At 45.6% G+C, this 19,748-nt stretch overlaps 1 protein-coding gene across 2 annotated transcripts in view; it reads left to right on the forward strand.

Moving 5' to 3' along the window:
- Window positions 1-3,030: 3,030 nt before the first annotated feature.
- LOC126537071 (cytochrome P450 3A1-like) overlaps window positions 3,031-19,748 on the forward strand; it is a 62,552-nt gene continuing 45,834 nt past the window's right edge. The window contains exon 1 of one of the 2 annotated variants that reach the window (XM_072287818.1): window positions 3,031-3,092. The gene's annotated coding sequence lies outside the window, so the exon portion shown is untranslated. Of the gene's footprint in view, window positions 3,093-15,578; window positions 15,637-19,748 lie in introns of those variants that run through there. The other variant, XM_050184206.3, reaches the window with a different exon arrangement.

Consider the following 19,748-nt stretch of genomic DNA (forward strand, 5'->3'; position numbering starts at 1 on the left):
TTTGTACCTTGTCTGGGGCACCACAATGAGTTCCAACATACAAAGGCTTTTTTGATTGCAAACAAGGACTGCCCGTTTGATTGTCAATGCTCCGTACAATGAACACACAAGACCTAGCTGTACAAAAACCTAAACGTAGTACATGCTGTCGACATGTACGATTATATAGTAATAACCCGGTACAAACACTGTATTCAGACAGACAACCTGTACTTGAAGAAACTTACTAATTTGACAGAAAGGGTGAATGTCTATGACACGCGCGGAATCAGTTTTTAGTTTTCATAATGGCTTCGTATTGCCTAGTCTTTTGAAGCCACTAACATCGTTTTCCGTAGTACTGATATTGCTTTTTCTTTCTGCAAGATTTAATGAATTTTGATGTTGCGCAGAAAAGTATTTCTTTCTCGTGTTAGTTTCTACACATTTAGTAATATATTTCACATGTGTCAGTGTATGTTTCTTGGAGACGAATATTTTGTTTTGCTTCTGTCAAAGTGCAGTTATGGATTACAGACCCCGTGAAGCCTTTTGTGGCTTTTAGTCTCTGCCCCAAGCATTTTATGCTTCAAACGTACCAAAATGCCGAAATAGATCAATAAAGAAAAACTCGAATGAATGAATAAAATAAGGCTGCACAGCGTCTGTGCATATCGACAATAGTTTGCTGTGTCCACACCATTAAATTTGGTTGCTGTTGTTCTTAGGCAGCTATTAATTTTACTCGTGTAAGTATTTTTATCACACGCTTTCTTTATGTTTGATGCAGTGTACTTCTTTATAACATGTCAAGTGTTAGACTGCACGCCATAGGCAGCACAAGCTCTGCCAAGCCTTTGAAATTATACTGTCCGCGCTTCCATGATCTTAGATGTTAAATAAGTATTGATTTGACTTGGCGGTGCTACTGTAAAGCATTGCACGTCAATAAGCTTGTGACTACAAGCAAGTGAAAGAAAAATGTGAATTACAAAGGCGAACTTCAGATGCCCTGAATCTCGAAGGAATGTGAAGTTTCCGGTACTGTAGAGAAGATAAATTTCCTTAAAGCTTTTAAATTGTGGGTCTTGTTTCTTTGTCCATATTATTGGGCATAATATCCTGTGTGGTGTGGTGTGGTATGTGGTGATGCTGATGGTGGTGACGATGGTGGTGACGATGGTGGTGATGGTGGCGGCCGTGCAAGCGACAATAGCCTGGCAGGCTGGACTGACAGTTGTATCTCCTTAGAATATCATTGCGCATCACGATGTGACACCTTGAGTCAATCAATCTATGTCTTGCATAAAAGTGAGCAGAATGCGCGGCTACTACTTAATTTCAAAGTGTCCGTGGTCCCCACGGGAAAAACTTACAGTTCCGTGTGCTCATCAGGAAATCCGCTTAGTGTTATGCGGACCTGCCTGGTCAAAGCTGCGGAAAATAGTTTTTGCAATATTGGCACTATTATATTTGTAATCACTGCTTTTTAACATGAATCTAAGTGCTACTTGCTAAACAAAAAGAAGTAGCTAGTGTAAACTAAAGATGCCGAAACCTGACTGCCTTCACGTAAGTAATAAAAAAACATTGCTATATTTGTTTTGTTTTATTTAGCACATGTTAGTTCAAAGAGCAATTTAAGCCGAAGCGTTACAAAAGAGATGGAAGTAATAGACTCGATCAGTATAATCTAGACGAAGTGCTTACCAGTAAGCTTTCTTTTTGCATTTCGCCTCCACTAAAATTCGGCTGTCGTGGCCGAGACTGGAACCTACGACCTCGAGCCCATCAGGAGAGCGTGGTAGCCACTAAATTACAGCGGCAGGTACGGCTCAGGGGGAATTTTAGGTTTGTGAGAGACGTAAGCACATAAACAAAGCGGAAATAATCTTAGATGTCATGACTTGCGAAATTGAAGCGTACACGGTTGTTAAAACACCATGAATGAGGACAAATTTTCTTTAAGTACAGTTTTTTTGTTGTGCATGTGTTTTTGAAGGGGAACAAGAACATTCGCATGTTCAAGCTGTGTTCTTATTGACGACTTAATGGCCAACAGTTCTTCGTAAGATAGCCCCTCCTTTAGGTGGTAGCGTATGCATGCAGTGAATGGAAATAAACTGACAAAAACGATCGCGACGAGGACGGTAGACAGGGAAGACCTTTTCGTTGTGTGCTCGCGGAGTTGAGGTATTAGCCTAGGTGCAATGAACCATAGTCGCCAATGTGGTGAGCGCCTGCAAAATTATAATAATGATTGAGTCTTCGCGCAGTTTCTGGAAATAATTTATTTCCGCGTTTTCGTTTGATTTGTGCCGTGTTAGGATCAGCCTGCAGGGGTATTGCTGCAGGTGCGTCCGCTGCAGGTGCGTCGATCGATCCGGGGTGGTGGCGCCCTTCAGAGAACCAGCGACGACAGCGCTAACCAACCGTGAACTTCCTTTGGAGAACTGCGGGCTACGGCTGCTCTGGAATTTAGGGGCGCTGCCTGGGTTCGGGCGTGACCATCTGACTACAGGGCGCAGGACAATGGATACTACGACGACTGCGCTGCAAAGGTCGTCGGCCCTCGAGAGAGCACTGAAACCTGAGCGGCACCTGTATGTGAGCCCTCCTCCTCCAAAAGGGCAGGTCATCTTCAATGACGTCGAACGATGACGTCGAGCGGAGTGCTTATAAGCAGCGATTGTCGGCTGCTAGTGTGTGCTCGTTGTCGTGCTCGAAATGTACTCGTGAGCTGTGTGCTCGTTTGCGGTATGCTTCGTCTTGCGGGCTCCATTTGGGAGTCACGCATAGACTGTGTAAATGTATCCTCATGTTCAAAATGTTAATATGTAAATAAATCCTGCTCGCCTAAGTCCCGACGAAGAGTCAAGGTCCTCACTGCAACTCCGACTGCCCAAATCTTGCATCTGGTTGGCAGCGGTGAGAACGGCCTACGGCTCGTAGATCGGCCTACGACTCTAAGACAGCAACGGCAGCTGACGGACATTGGCACATGGTGACCGACCGGTATCCTGATCAAGTTGGAGGCGACTTGGGATTGACCACTTCTTGCAACTGACTGGATACGGCGGAGAAGGACTGGTGATATGGTGCTGCTTCAGTGGGTAAGCGTTTGGTTTTGGCTGTAAGATTTACCAGGCTTCAATTTCTCTGTGTTTGTAGATTTGATTTGCTGGGATATTTTACTTGTATTTTGATTTGTGTGGGTATCGCAGCAAGTATTGTGTGACAGCAGAGCCAAAGCATAAAGGAGCGACCATGGTCCTAATATGTTTGATGAGAGCTGACCTGTTGGGGTTGTGTGAAGAGATCGAGGTAAACGTAGATGAGGACTTGACGGAAGCGGAAATTCGTAAGACAATTCTAGAAAGTAACAATGATTTGAAATTCATCGAGCAAATGGGCAAACGAATTCTAAGTAAAAGACAGGAACGGGAATCAATTAGGCAAGAACGCCAAGAGCGTGAGCAAAAATGCCAAGAGCGTGAGCAAAAACGGCAAGAGGTTGAAAAAGAAATGGCAGCAGTGAACAAGCAGATACAAGATTTACAGCAGTTAAACGCACAAAGTCAACAGCGGCTTGAGAAATCTGTAGGCTGGACGCAGCGAAAGTGGGAAGTAGATAGCAGATTTTGCTGGAAAGCCGAGGAAAGTAGTAGTACTTGTGAAAGTAGCAGCACGTTCATAGTTGAACTCGAAGTGCTAGCAGCTAACGATGCCTTAGTGGCAACAGTGGCTGTTAAAGGCCAGGGTGAGAGCGACGAGGTGCTGTGCCAACAGCGGACTGTAGAGACTGCTAGGCCAGCTGCGAGCAAATTGGCACAGTTATCGCGCGTGTGCGTCGCATCTCATGGTATCGAGGTCGTTAGCGAGGTACAGGGTACTGTGGACCCGACAGACACGGGCACCCATGTCGGGCCAGATTTGCGTGCAGAAGTGAAGTGCAAGCTGAGCGATGCACTTGAGGGTAATTCTCAGGATTGCGAACTGCGTAGCTCAAGAGAAGACAACTGCATTGTTCAGGGATCGGTGCAGCTCTCCGCCAGTCTAGGTAGCCAAGGGAGGGGTGATTTAAGCGCGGGCTACATGGAGCGAATTGTCACGGCGAACGCGGCGCGGCGAACAAGGGCGCGGCGGCAAGACGTCGAAGATGCGCTGCATAGTAATGAGGCGAACAGCGGGCGGACGCCGCCGCGAGTTCGCCGTGTTGGCGCCAGTGTTATCAGACTTAGCATACGCGTTGTGGTAAACGATGAAACAAATATAAGCGCTTTTTAAAGTGGCATATACCGCTTTTATAACTGAAAAATACACCAACACTAGCGCAGACACCAACGTGGTTGCAGAAGACGAGAAAAGGCCCGCGCGCGAAAGACCAGCATGCCTAGCGACCGGAACTGGCGCCTCCCGATTTGCTGTCGTCCGCCGCTGCGCGCTCGACGCTTCCGGCGGCCGGACGAAAATATTTGGACAGGCAGGTCGGCGGCGGCCGCCAAATTTTTGGACGCCGGCCGTCGGGCGTTCGCCGCCCAAGGAAGTTCGTCGCTCGGACGCCGGTTATTCGCTCCATGTATTCCGGGCTATAGTTATTCATCACTCAGACTGTGCGGGTAAGAGACCGATCCGGGCCGACGAAATGTGTACCGGCCAGCACGAGGCGCGGGAGGACGGCATGAAAGAGACTTCAAAGAGAAAGCGCCGCAGTAAGAAGCACGCTAAAGATCGGAATGCGGTGGCTAAGGTAGCGCAGCCAAACACGGAGACAGATGCAAAAAGCCACGGCGCGAGAAAAAGAAAGATGTGGTCGTCGTTGACGATGTTGTCGCATCAAGCATGTTCCAGCCACCGGTCAAAAAGAGACCAAGAAGCATGTTCTGCACAGACGCGGACAAAGGGCACGGGGCAGTCGTTCTTGTGGGTCCATCGTTCTTTTTGAAGTTCAGCGTGTAGTACAAAGAAGCGCAAGGTTGCAAGACGAGACCAGGTGGTAGGGAGTCGTGACGCGGTCAGTCAAGTTAGTCATGAAAGCGTGGCGCCAGGACGCAAATTGGCAGGAGTCTGTAATGTCTTGGAGGAGCTGACAGTGAGTCAGCCCTTTTGTTGTTCCTCGGTAGGCAGAGTAGCTTTCGAACCGCGACCACCTACGGCTACGGCTCAAAAGCATGAGTCAGTCGTAAGCGTTTGGAACGGGAGGCCAAGAGAGCTTCCGTAGACGTAAAACGCGTTATTTTGTTTTATTTTTGAGCACTTGAAAATTTCACGTTTTAAGCTTCTTTCAATATGTAAAGGTATGAGCTGTGTTTATGTTTTCGTTTGAGAAGCTCCGAGGTTTGAAAGAGGTGTTTTGTTTAAGCATTTATTCTCGCGAGGTGTTCATTATTGAGTACATAGGCTTTCTTTTTCTTTTTTTGGTGTATGTGAGTAACCTGAAGGTCAAGGTTATCGTTGAGAGGCCTATCGTAACGCGCGTGTGTATTTGTTAACCTTGTTTTTTATGTGTTTTCTTTTATTTTCTAAGGTTAAGCGCGTAGGTTTTCAGTAAGTGCGTGATTTGCACTAAGAGCTCTTAGGTCCATTAGCGCGTGTCCTGTGTGGACGGAGGGAAGCAGAATGTTTATGACTGGGTTGCTCGTCTGTGTTGAGGGCGGCCGTGTTCTGACTTCTTTAGTGAGCGTGCGTGGAACAAGTTATTAGAAGACACATTTGTTTAAAGGTTCCTCTGAGTTGCGTAAGCTACGCAAGTTTGGTTGTTTGTTTAAGGAACGTGTCCTGTCTGGATTAAAGGAACAAATGTGCGTAAGCGTGATGAAAATTTGTGTATGACGCAAGTACGCGTTCAGAATAGGGATCACAAAGCTAGCGCGATTGTAATTACGTACCTGTGGAGTTGGCCAGACTGTTCAGTGGCCACCGTACATGAGATAAGTAGGCCACTGTGATAGGGTAATGTACCGTGCGCTGCCAAATAATAATAATAATAATAATAATAATAATAATAATAATAATAATAATAATAACAATAATAATAATAATAATAATAATAATAATAATAATAACAATATTAATAATAACAATAATAACTGCAAATTATTGTGCGCAATTGCCCCTTTGCTTCTTATACGACAGGATTGCTACAAAGTCATCGGAATTTTGTGGAACCAATAGTGCGACGTCTTTGGGCAATTTATGCTTTTACAGTCAATACAATACATTCACGTTATAGTGTACTGCCGCGTCGCCTCGCGATCCGGTACTATGTGACAGCTTCCAGTTCTGCAACGTATTTATTGCGCCATGTCAGAGAAAGTTTACTTACGTGACCATATCGCACCGCACAGGCTCTATAACGTTGATGTGCCTTTTGTTGCGCTCAGGGATATCAAATTTACAGAAGACGTCCTTGCGCGCAACTTCCTGAATTTTATCGCCAGGGGCATGAGTATCGCCGAAGCTTACCTTCTGGGTGAAGTCTTCATAGCATGTTACAACGAATTTTATTTAGTGCCAATGTAAAGCAGTGAACAATGTCTAACTTTCACAATTTTTTTTTGTATAGAGAATATCGTAGGTGGTAAAAAAATTTATGGAGTTTTACATGCCAAAACCACGATCTGATTATGAGGAACGCCTTAGTGGCGGCTTCGGAATAATTCAAAACACCTGGGGTTCTTTAACGTGCACCTAAATTTACGTACACGGTTATTCTTGCATTTCACCTCCATCGAAATGCGGCTGCCTTGGCCGGGACTCCATCGCGCAATCATTGGCGGTCAGGTAGGATGCAATGGCATTCGACATTACGAAACTATGTACCAGGTATCGCTATACGAAAGAAGAAGACAAATGCACGGTTGAAGGTATGGAGCTCGATGTTTCAAATAATCACCCCTCTGGTATAGCGTAATCAATCAGCCATTTCAGCACCTCAATTTCGAATTACCTGCGTCCCATGCAGGAATAGATTATTGCTTTTCTTTTTTCTGAAATGAGAATTTAGATTTGCGTTTAATGTAATCAACTGCTATTTCGCACTTTGCACGGAGGCTTCAAAGCTCTGTCTGTTGGGGTGCAAACTGATTAGTCACTTCAGCACTGCCTGAGAGCTTTTCGACCGTCATTGACACTGGGCTGAAAACAGGGGCTACACGCGTGTAAAAATCTAATGGGATCAGCGCGGAGCTTATCATGTAAGTTTAACACGCAGGCTACGTTGGGTAAAATACTTGGTGGCCGACATAATTTGATACTACGCTGCTATCACGATGGTTCTTTCTTTTTGAAAGCTCACAATGACGCCTGACCCAATACACCCAGTGTTGAAGAAGTCTATAGCGCATGTCGGCGGCCTTCCATGGAAAAGAGTCCGCTGATCGGGTGCCTAGGGATTTTGTGCCAGCAAGCTGAAACAGCTACTCAATAAATACCGTGTATTAATTACTTTTCAGTTGGGAGATTATAAACAACACCACTCGTTCAAGCTCACTTCTTGATTCTGTGTGTGTCATTCGTGGTTTTACGTAAATTTCGAGGCCACATTCAAGCGCTTAACTCTTTAGAGACGTAAGGCTGCTCAAACGGTGCGCTGTTCGAGCAACTGTAAAATGGATATCGTAGGTCTGACAGTGTTTCTTGCTTGTAGTGTAAGGATTCCACAATGCTCAGCGTGGCGATTTATTCACTTGTTTAGAGTTCGCGTTTGTAGATAATACAAAACAAACCAAACAAAGCAACCGCAAGGCTTGCACTTTTGCCTAATTAGAATCTCTCGGCAATTGAGCAATGAAAATTAACACAGAATTACGAGATAAATATATAGTGTTGTGACCCGCAGAAAAATCACATAGTTGCGCTTCTTACTAGTTGCTACCTCGTTATTGTCCTCGTGTATTCTTCGAAACTGAAAGTAAAGTACACGGCTAGAACACCGAAGCCAGTTTGCTGATCATAACGGAATCAAGTCGAGGCGGAAGATCAAAATGGCTTGTTACTAGGCAAGTTGGTGGGGCTTTACTATACAATATTTTTATTTTCTCGCTGCGCACTGCAAAGCCTGCTCTTGTGAAGAACGACTGCTAGTCGGCCAAGTGAGAAGGAATTCGTTATAACTGGCGCGCAAACTGAGCGAGGACACAAGCAAAGAACGACAAGGACGGTAGGCAGCGTCCTTGTTCGTTTCCTGTATCCTCGTTCCTTTTTGCGCCTGTTACAATGAACGGCTCTTGTGAGCCTTGCTTTTCGCATGCCAGGATTCTGCGCAAGACCGCGAAGCAAATAGCACCAGAACTGTTGGAGACATGCTATACATGTAAAAACGAAAAAGAAGAAACGGCTAGTTTGTGTTAACGACATGGCATTATTGCATCCTACAGAGACATTTTTTACACGTGCGATTAATGCGCATAAAGAAAGAAGAAAAGAAGAAAGGAAAATAAAAAGAACCGCACGATGTAGTGTCGATGTATTGCACATGCAGAAATAATATTCGTTCTTCTTACGCCTTTCTTTCAGTAAACAGTTGGCCATGGAGCTTATGTTTGCCGGGTTCCCTCTGGGTGTCCACTGTTTACGGCATTAAATAGACTGTATAATAAAGGCGGCCGATTACGGCGTGCGCATTGTGTATCACAAGAACCTCCACGGATTTTATGGCAAGACCCCGGCCCTCACTCCTCAAAGTTTCTCGTGAGATACGACAACTTACGGATTGTAGTATTGTGGCTAGGATGACTTGTTGAAAGTATATAGACCCGGTACTGCTCGGCCAGTGGTACTATAACTTTAAAGCTTCTTCAATAACCCGCAGCAACGTTTCTGGCCTCAAACGGGGCTGTCTCACGGGTTGGTTGTGTGTGGACGAAGAGACCGCCCAGAAATACTAGCGTTTGCAAGTCTTTGTGTTAATTTTTGTTCATGTTTGATCGCGTCAGGCGGTTGTGTAAAACACGAAGTAGGCATCATACTGTTGTAGTACTTCAGCTCAAAATTCAAGTAATTAAGCTTGGTAGTACTTACTCTCTTCCTTTCTTCTTCTTTCTATTCCCCTTTCCCCCACCCCCAGTGTAGAGTAGCAAACCGGATGCTGTTCTGGTTGACCTCCCTGCCTTTCCTATCCCTCTTTTCTCTCTCTCCCTCTCTCTCTCTCTTGGTGGTACTTGAGTTTAGTAGTAAGTAAGCTCTGCAACGAAGCTAGGAAAGCGTTCTGTATCTCGCGGCTGGTATGAGTGTTGTGCCTGCATACGACTGCAATCGTACGGGGCCGCTGTGTGCATACCACACCTTGTTGTATGTGCATACAGGTTGTCCCAGCTATCATGCACCGAGCTAAAAAAAATAAAAAAAAAAACGCGACCCTCTATACACGAATCAGACCAAGTGAATATTTTTGAGAGTGTTGTTGAGAAAACGCCAGAAATTGTTCAGTCCCTTAAATCCAATTCTTTAATTAAAGGTAATCACCCAACTTTTTGATTGTTGTTCTAATTGTCAAGGTGTCAATTAGGCGGTTGCAGAGAAACGTAAGACGCGTCAAAATAGGGTGTTTCGAGCAAGGTACACAACGCGTATTTACTTTTTCCGGCAAGTATAGTTAAAGCCCACGAATAATGAAAAATAGCGAGTGACTGCGCATTCTTGCACCCGAGATAGCAACAACATCGAACCGTCTCAGTGACGTACTCAAGGGATTTAAGTCGCCCATGGCGGAAGATTCTGCTGTCGTTGAGGCTGCACCCAATGCGATGTGTGCGCGCATGTTTGGACTTGCAATCAGCCTCGCAAATCAGTTGTGTATTTCTAAATATTCGTTTCACAAATATACGCTTATTACAACATTCTTCTTGTAGTTATAAGGTGCTGTTTAGCAGCAATGAGTTGATAAATAGCGTACGCAATGACGGCAACAGCGTGGGTACCATGCCGCTATGGAATAAGATGTGCTGTTTGCTTTGACAAGCGTTGAAAAAATGCTATATGCAAATACATTGCGCAACGACCTGAAGTTTTTCGCTTACGAACAAAAATAGCTTTAGTTACTAATACAGCATATCGTGCAGCGTGAATCAAACTTGGGTCGAGTGGCCAGCGCTTGCCTGCGGACTGCACGAGCTTCCGTAGCAGCGACTCAGCGGTAATTGTTGGGTTTCAGATATGGTTATGCCTGCTGCCCGTGTTTGCTGCAGAAAAAGAATGTAGAGATAACTAGGCACATCCTAATGGAATGCGAGGGCACCCACCCAGCGAGACTCGTAGGTAACGTACACGTTGGAGAAACGCTGGGATTTGAAGTAGATGGAAGCATTGACTGAAGAGTAGTAGAAATATGTAAGAGAAGTTTAGATCATTGCTGAGAAAAAATCAAGGAAGAGATTGATAGGATCGGATCCCCTACAGGCATATGAAATCATCATCATCATCATCATCAGCAGCAGCAGCAGCAGCAGCAGCAGCAGCATAATCATCATCATCATCATCATCACCATCATCATCATCATGGTTACGCCCACAGCAGGGCAAATGCCTCTCCCATACTTCTCCAACTACCCCGGTCATGTACTAATTGTGGCCCTGTCGTCCCTGCTAACTTCTTAATCTCATCCGCCCACATAACCTTCTGCCGCCCCGTGCTACGCTTCCCTTCCCTTGGAATCCAGTCCGTAGTCCTTAATGACCATCGGTTATCTTCCCTCCTCATTACATGTCCTGCCCATGCCCATTTCTTCTTTATATATAGCTTTCGTTTATTACAAGAGAGCGTTTGATTCTGTCGAAACCTGAGCAGTCATGGAGGCATTACGGAATCAGGGTGTAGACGAGCCGTATGTAAAAATACTGAAAGATATCTATAGCGGCTACACAGCCACCGTAGTCCTCCATAAAGAAAGCAACAAAATCCCAATAAAGAAAGGCGTCAGACAGGGAGATACGATCTCACTAATGCTATTCACAGCGTGTTTACAGGAGGTATTCAGAGACCTGGAGTGGGAAGAACTGGGGATAAGAGTTAATGGAGAATACCTTAGTAACTTGCGATTCGCTGATGATATTGCTTTGCTTATTAACTCAGGGGACCAGTTGCAATACATGCTCACTGACCTAGAGAAGCAAAGCAGAAGAGTGGGTGTAAAAATTATTCTGCAGAAAACTAAAGTAATGTTTAACAGTCTCGGAAGAGAACAGCAGTTTACGATAGGTAGCGAGGCACTGGATGTGGTAAGGGAATACATCTACTTAGGGCAGGTAGTGACCGCGGATCCGGATCATGAGATTGAAATAATCAGAAGAATGAACTGGGGTGCGTTTGGCAGGCATTCTCAGATCATGAACAGCACGTTGCCATTATCCCTCAAGAGAAAAGTATATAACAGCTGTGTCTTACCAGTACTCACCTACGGGGCAGAAGCCTGGAGCTTTACGAAAAGGGTTCTACTTAAATTGAGGACGACGCAACGAGCTATGGAAAGAAGAATGATAGGTGTAACGTTAAGGGATAAGAAAAGAGCAGATTGGGTGAGGGAACAAACGCCAGTTAATTTCATCTTAGTTGAAATCAAGAAAAAGAAATTGGTATATGAAATGGTACAAGTCAAATATGGAAGCTTCTAAGGAAGAGAGAGAAGAAGTCGGAGACATAGGCAAAATGCTAGACTGATATAAGCATATATATGCAAGGAAACTTTCTTCCCTTTGTAGAATATTACTTAACAGAACAATTGACATGACCATTTCAGCGCGCATTCTTGCAAACAGGAAATGGGGGATATAAAGAAAGGAGTGATTGCGGTGGAATATCCCGATAAGTGGGGCATACAACGCGTACTGCATTCTTGCTCTGGCGCATGCCTGCAACGTATACAGTCGGCTGTCATGATGGCGGTGCGCATTTTCGTGGCCGCGACGCGAGTATGAAATCCAGAAATCAATGAGACAGCCACGCTTTCGAGCGTTCAGACGTCGGCCGTTAAAGTATTACTACACGCTTGCATTGCTTCCGTGCACGAGGGCTGCGCAGTGAACACGTGTATACAGTCCAATGTATGCAATTATGTATGTATGTACGTATGTATGCATGTATGCATGTATGCATGTATGTATGTATGTATGTATGTATGTATGTATGTATGTATGTATGTATGTATGTATGTATGTATGTATGTATGTATGTATGTATGTATGTTAATGCACAGTTGAGTGGCGGTGCTTTGATCACTTTACCTTGGGCGAACTTGTGCCCGACAAACAGATAAACGAGAGCCTCACGAGAACGTCCACAGTCTTTTTGGAAGAGACCCGCACCTCTTCTTCTTCCCTCGTGTCCCGCGCTGATGACACGTTGGTCCGATTGTGCGTGCTTTGCGAGCCCATGTTGCCCGCTTCACTGCCGCTATCTTTCGCAGATAGCAGTAAACAACTGGACGGACGCAGGAGGCGGCTGTCGCGCGTAATGTGAAATCATCTTGTGTCATTGTCCCCCTTCCAAGAGTGTATGGTCCCGATGCTCATACAGAAGGTGGTGGTTTCTAGACTGTCATGAATTCGCAATGCTTGTAGGCGGAAGCAGTTATTGCCTGTAGTAGTACAGTTTCATTCGGACGACATGGGCGATTTCTGTTCGATGCCGCCGTCGTGATGAAGTTACTTGACGTTCTGGAACAACTTCGTAGTCCAAGGGAATTATCCTATACGGGCGAAAATAACGACGAAGAAGCTTCTTGGATAGGCCGCGCATCCGTACGGGAGTCCACACCCATATTCTGTCTCCAGGTGCATACTGGACGTCTCTTCGTCGCAAGCTGTATCGATCTGCGTCGCTTTGCTGTTGCTGCTGAGTTTGTTGTCGCGCCAGCTGCCGTGCTTCTTCAGCTCTTTGTGTGAAGTCGCTGATGTCATTGTCATTTTCTGATGTCTCATCTACTGACAGCATTGCATCTAAGGTTGGGGTGACGGTACGGCCAAAAACGAGTTGGAAAGGTGTCCTTTGAGTCGTGTCTTGCACAGCGGTATTGTACGCGAACGTTGCGTACGGTAGTACCCTGTCCCATGTTCAGTGCTCCATGTACACGTATATATTGACAACATATCAGTCAGCGTTCTGTTGAGTCGTTCAGTCAGTCCGCTTGTCTGCGGATGATATGGGGTGGTTTTTCGGTGACTGGTGTGCGTCAATTTCATAATGAACTGCGTCAAATGGGTAGTAAATATGGTTCCTCGGTCTGTGATGAGAACTTTATTAGCGCCATGCCGTAGTAGTATGTTAGTGGCAAAAAAATCAGCTACTTCACTGGCCGTTCCCTTGACAAGAGACCCTGCCTCGGCATATCGAGTTAGGTAGTCAGTTGCAACTACGATCCAACGCATTCCTGATGGCGATGTGGGAAAGATGCCAAGTAAGTCCATTCCCATTTGTGCGAATGAAGTTTCCAGTGGCTGTATCGGTTGTAGGAGACCTGCTGGCTTGAATGGTGGTATTTTACGTCTTTGGCAGTCCCGGCAGGTTCTTACGCAGTGTTGCACAGAAGTCAATAACGTTGGCCAGTAATACTTCATGCGGACGCGTGCGAATGTTCTGCTCACTCCTAAGTGTCCTGCTGATGGGTCGTCGTGGCATGCTTCCAATATCTCGAGTCGTAACTTTGAAGGTACGACGAGCAGAATTGTCTCTGCACTATGTTCAAAAGTTATTTTATACAGTATGTATGTATGTATGTATGTATGTATGTATGTATGTATGTATGTATGTATGTATGTATGTATGTATGTATGTATGTATGTATGTATGTATGTATGTATGTATGTATGTATGTATGTATGTATGTATGTATGTATGTATGTATGAACATGCATACAGATAGATAGATAGATAGATAGATAGTCCATTTGAAGAAGTTATCTTGAGCAAATAGTGGGAATTTTCTTTAAAATTTATTCTTTTGGATCATACAGCTTTCCGTAACTCCTGCAGCAAATATTGATGCTGAGCAGCAAGCAGTTCCGTTTTTGTCGAATAACGTTGAGCTTCGTTCGCCTGTGCACGATTTACTGAATACTTTAATCATCGTTGGCTCGAGAATTGGAATGTGTTGGAATGATACTCGCGCCAAGGCCACGAGCAGGTGTGCACCCTGAACGCCGCCCGTACATATAACAGCGCAAGAAAAACAACTCGCGCTCGGTTGCACAGCTGCGCCTGGCCTTTGTATGAAGCGGCATTGAAAATATCTCGCTCTCTATTATTTTCCAAACCATCGCCGCGGCAGAAATAAGTATGGGAACGCAGAGGCAGAGGTTCTTTTATTTTTCTTCTTCAACGCCAATCACTTGAACGAAACATATACACAACGCCCAGCTATAGATCACCTGGTAAGGTCAAGAAGGTTTGGTGACTATTATTCGCCGCTGCGTTTCAAAGGGAATGCCAATAAACTACCACCACCACTACCACCACCACCACCACCACCACCAGCACCACCACCACCACCATCATCATCATCATCATCATCATCATCATCATCATCATAATGAACCCTCGGGACATGCACGATTCACATTGTACAAGACACCAAAATGATGGAAAAAAAGAAAAAAACAGTTTATGGAGTTTTACGTGCCGAAACCACGACCTGGTTATGAGGCGCTCTGCAGTAGGGTAGTGCACCTAAAATGAAATTACCGTGCGACTGGCCGCTCTAGGCACCTTGCGTGTAGTTGCGGGCTTCTTTCACGCTCGGAAAAACACTTTTATATAGAACATATTGAGCAACAGAAAGCTGTATTGGGGGTTTTACAGCAAAGCTGTTAAAGGCTACTTCCCCCCCCCCCCCCCCATCGTGCCCGCATGTAGAAGAAAATCCCAAATGCTGGGCCGACCCGCGGCGGAAGTGAAGCAAGTGTTAAACACTCCCCTTACGTGGACCGATCGCGAAGATAGTGCGATACCGGGCCGACCCGCGATATCGGGGCCCACATACGCAGCTTTGCTGGACATCCTTCTTCACAGAGTGGAAGGGCGCTGAGTTGTTTCATGTTGTTCTACAATGTTCTAATTGACAATCTTCATCTAATTATAATATTTCAAGAGTAGAATAATAAATTAAGACTAATGAAGTCATTAGGCGGAATGCAAGAAATAATATGAGTATCTCCAAGCGACAGCAAACAGCATTACCGTGGTTTTGTCTGGCTACGTGGCATTTGCATATATTTAAATCTTGGTGCGTGATAGTTGGGACACCTTGAAATATCTGCCCAAGGACACACGTTTCGTTTGAACATTCGCTCACTACTGGCTGCCACTCTAGCGTGGTAGGTGGACACTGGAGCCCTACATCGTACATATTATAGGCCTCTGTTGCCGCAAGCATTGCATCGCTCTGCGGTGTGTACAGAAGAGGATGCAGGTGTTTTGGACTCATCCGTGCGTTGCTCTACAAAAATAAACGAGCTATGCCATCTGTCACGTCGGCTTACTAAATTCGCTTACCTTGACAGTGGCAAATGGGGCGGACGCGACAGCGCATGCGTGCTCGTTTCCTCCTCACCTTGAGAGTAATATAAAGACCCTTGCACGGGGCCTCGAGACGTTCAAGCGCTCGCAATGTTTGTCACGGTGCCCTTGCTGATTTGCGCCGCCTCGTTGCTCACAGCACTGCTCATGTGAGTACGCAGTCGACTGCTGGGCACAACACCTTGGGAAGCAGAATTGATTGATTGATTGATTGATTGATTGATTGATTGATTGATTGATTGATTGAGTGAGTGAGTGAGTGAGTGAGTGAGTGAGTGAGTGAGTGAGTGAGTGAGTGAGTGAGTGAGTGAGTGCGTGAGTGAGTGAGTGAGTGAGTGAGTGAGTGAGTGAGTGATACCATCTGCATAGACCTCTTTAATATGTACCCAAAGAACGATACGCGTGCGCGTCTATTCTGGGCTCTTCCACCCCGTCGAGACGCTGCCGCCGCTGTCGGGAGACGAACCCGCGACTTTGTGCTCAGAAGTAGGGCGCCATAGCCAATGACCTACTACGGCAGGGCAGGCGAAAGAGATGAAAGCGCGTTCTGGCCGTAATGTATACACACACGTTGTAGAAGGAATGAATTAGTCGTTCGCTTTTATGAGGTAGCTTATGTTCAATGCGCACAGAGACTTAACCAAATAAGGGAGAGGAAAAGAGCATATATATGCTTCCCTTTTTTCTTGTTTTCTTTCCACCAGTGTCTCTTGAAGTGTAAGCTCCATGCAAACAAGATTGCGCGCGATTCCGACAAACGACGCGATCGAGATGGCTGTCGCGTCCACTCATCGTCCTTCGCGTGGGGTTCGACTTCTAGCTAGAAGTCGAACCCCACGCGAAGGACGACGTTGTGCGTCGCCTCCCTGGTGTTGTCACTATGAGGGCAGCTAATACGCGCCGAAGCTGGCGTTACGCATGCTCTAATAATTTAATTTGCTTTATTTTGGTCTACAGAGCTGCATAAAGTATTTCTGATTGTCTTACAGTATACTTATTTATCTTTGCACGTATCAAAATTCCGTCGTTCGCTCGTTCCGTGCGACAACCGGTAGTATAACTAATGTACGTACATTCTGTACGGGCTTCACGTGATTGGCTAGTCGCTCATAGAAGTTTCGGGCGACGAGCGACGAATACTAGATTTTCAAAACCGAGAGATCGCGAGACGAGAAGGAACGATCTGTTCGCGCGTCGGCCCGTTTTGTCGCTCGAAGCCATCGCTCGTCGCTGTCGCACACAAAATCGCTCTCACGGAGTTGGGCTTTACTGCCGCCTTGATCACGCGACACTATATTCAGCTCTTCAGGCAAATATAATCACTTAAAGGTCAACGCTCTTGCTCGAGATCGCAGGTTAGATCCGGACGGCGGCTGTCTTATTTTGATGGATGCAAAATGAGAGAAAAAAAAAAAAAAGACCCCGCTGCCCTCTAAATATGAAGAAAAGAAGGAAGAAAGAAAAAGCTCGTCTACTTAGATTTAGGTTCACGTGAAATAATCTAAGGAGGTCAAAATATATTCGGAGTCCCCCAGAACGGCGTGCCTCATAAACAAATAGTGGTTTTGACCTATAAAACTAACAAATATTTAAAGCGTATAGCTTTGTTTCCCTCTTTCGACCGGTTTTGGAGTTGTTGGAGCGGTCGGAGGGCGGACTTGCCGTGCACAGGCACCGAGAGGAAGGACGCGAACTTTGGTGCAATTAGGTTGCGGTTAGGGCGGAGTAGGGGTGTGAAGGGAGGGGAGGCTATCGCGCCATGAGCTTTCACTAGTTCGTTCTTTCACTTGCTTGTTCGCTGGCTAGCTTATCCGTTCATTCGCCTTGCTCACTCGTTCGTTCGTTCGTTCGTTCGTTCGTCCGTCCGTCCGTCCGTCCGTCCGTCCGTCCGTCCGTCCGTTCGTTCGTTCGTTCGTTCGTTCGTTCGTTCGTTCGTTCGTTCGTTCGTTCGTTCGTTCGTTCGTTCGTTCGTTCGTTCGTTCGTTCGCTCGCTCGTTCGCTCGCTCGCTCGTTCGTTCGTTCGTTCGTTCGTTCGTTCGTTCGTTCGTTCGTTCGTTCGTTCGTTCGTTCGTTCGTTCGTTCGTTCGTTCGTTCGTTCTATATTCGCTTACATAGGCAATCATGGTTGATGGCACAATTTTGTTTATGTCTGGACTCTCGCTCACTGCCTGTCCCTTATTTCCTTTCAAGTATGTAGGCGCTGTGAACACTATAGAAATAAACGGCTACCAACTCAGTCAAGCTACAGCACTTTGCTTTTTAGCGCTCTTTCATGATGATACTGCATCGTGGCTTCAAGTAATATGGCAACCACTGGGCACGCTTTCACGTCATTCGACGTACAGTCTCCGTCGCGGCTGTCAAGAGCGCAGAAGCGGTGCGCTTCCGAGACCCTTAGTGCCGCCTGCCAGAAGAAGCTGGAACGACATAGTTCCTTCTGAGCATGCCCTTCTACGTGGACAGGGATTCGCATGAGACCTACTTGGTCGAAATTTGTCTTTTCCTAGGTACTACAGTACAACGGAGGAGGACACGCTTTGCTCCGTTTGTCCCTAGCCAAGCTGGACTATTCGACCGCGGATAAATACTCCGAAATAAGCTTGCTCTCTGTTCGTCTTTTCTGCATGGCGCCGTGCCAAAGCATTGCCATCGCGACATGGAGGTCCTCTGTTCGAATCGCGTGTTCAATAAAACAGTTCTTGCTTCACTTTTATTTCCTTAATGTTTCTTTTACTTTGATTTAAAAGCATCTGCATTTTTACATTATTTTCCTCCTTGCCTTCTGCAGCAGATGCTTTTTTTCTATGCTTCACCGACACATAGGGCTTCTGCCAAGGGGAGCGAAGCAATCCCACGCGAAGCACGGCGATAGGGGCTTAGATAGCTGCCACTCTAACCGCCGCAGACCAATTAATAATGATTGAGAATGTAATAGTTACTGCCAGTTCGTTTTAGTGTTAAATATGCATTTGCCGATGATACTGAACTTCTTGTCAATGGTTTGGCGGCGCACACACAGAGGGTGCCCATGTGGCCGGTACTCCTTCTGTCGCCGACGACCGTTCCACTGGTTGAGCACCGCGAAGTTATGCTGTGTGCGCCCCAGTCACATGAGCCAACCACTGACGACAATAAACTGACGCTTCGCCAATACAGACTTTGTACCGGCAGCTATGATCAAGTTTGCACGGAACTTTAGGTGGCGCTTTTTCAGCCGTAGTGCCAGGGTCATTCAATGTCTTCCATCTGGTCACGAAACTTTTCGGGAAGTTTTATATAGAGACAGAAGGTAGCACCAGAGGCACTGGCATAAGTAGAAGGCAAATGAAGACATCTACCCAGCGGTCAATTTAGGCACCACTGGCCTGCTTGAAGCATTTGAGTTCAGCGAAAGCAGGAGAAAAGTAAACATGCCTGCAATAGACGCGATTGGAAGATTGGCGGAAGAAAAGTATATACGAAACGACAAAAATCGGAGACGTACAAAAGCAAAGTTCACAACAGGGGGTCAGTAAATTTGGTTGTGGGAGTTCACCGAGGTTATTTTCTTCTTTTTGTTTTAGCCTAGGTGGGACATTAGGCAGTATAATAGCAAGAGCTTGGTGACGCAACTCACCACCCCGATTCTAAAGGGGACGCTGATAACATCCATCCATCCAACCGGTGAACAACCTGCGGCGCCAGATGGCCGCGGTGCGCGATCATGCAAATCTTACACGAGAAAAGGCGTCTCTCGCAGGCTTATTTCAGCATGTTTGTAGAGTAAACATGCAGCCGAAACGTTTGGTAAAATAATCCAATGTGCATGCATTTGTGTTTAAATTATACAAGGCCCCCTTTTATGATTGACATCGCCTCCAACCTCCCTATAAGAGCCTTCCTTGCCCAAAGTGTTTCGTTCGACTGTCTTTATTTTCACTTTGTCTAGTTAGTTGGATAGGTCAGATATATTTGGTTAGCCAGTTTAGTGTGTTAGTTATTTAATAGTTGATTAGTTAGTAAGCTAGCTATATTTGCTTGGTTATTGTAGTTAGGTATGTTCATAGTGAATAATTTTATTTCAGTTAGATAACTTTGTTAATCAATTGGTTAGCTTTCTCACTTTGATTAGTTAATTATATTATTTAGCTACCTTACTTATTTGGCTAGCTAAGTTGGTGTACTACTTAGTTATTATTGGTTGATTGGCTGAGTTGGTTTTGTTACTGTAGTTTGTTACGTTAGTTACTATTGCGTTTAGTCACTTAATGTAGTTAGACGA

This window comes from Dermacentor andersoni, chromosome 4 (genome assembly GCF_023375885.2).
Source record: "Dermacentor andersoni chromosome 4, qqDerAnde1_hic_scaffold, whole genome shotgun sequence".
NCBI classification, from domain to species: Eukaryota; Metazoa; Arthropoda; class Arachnida; order Ixodida; family Ixodidae; genus Dermacentor; species Dermacentor andersoni.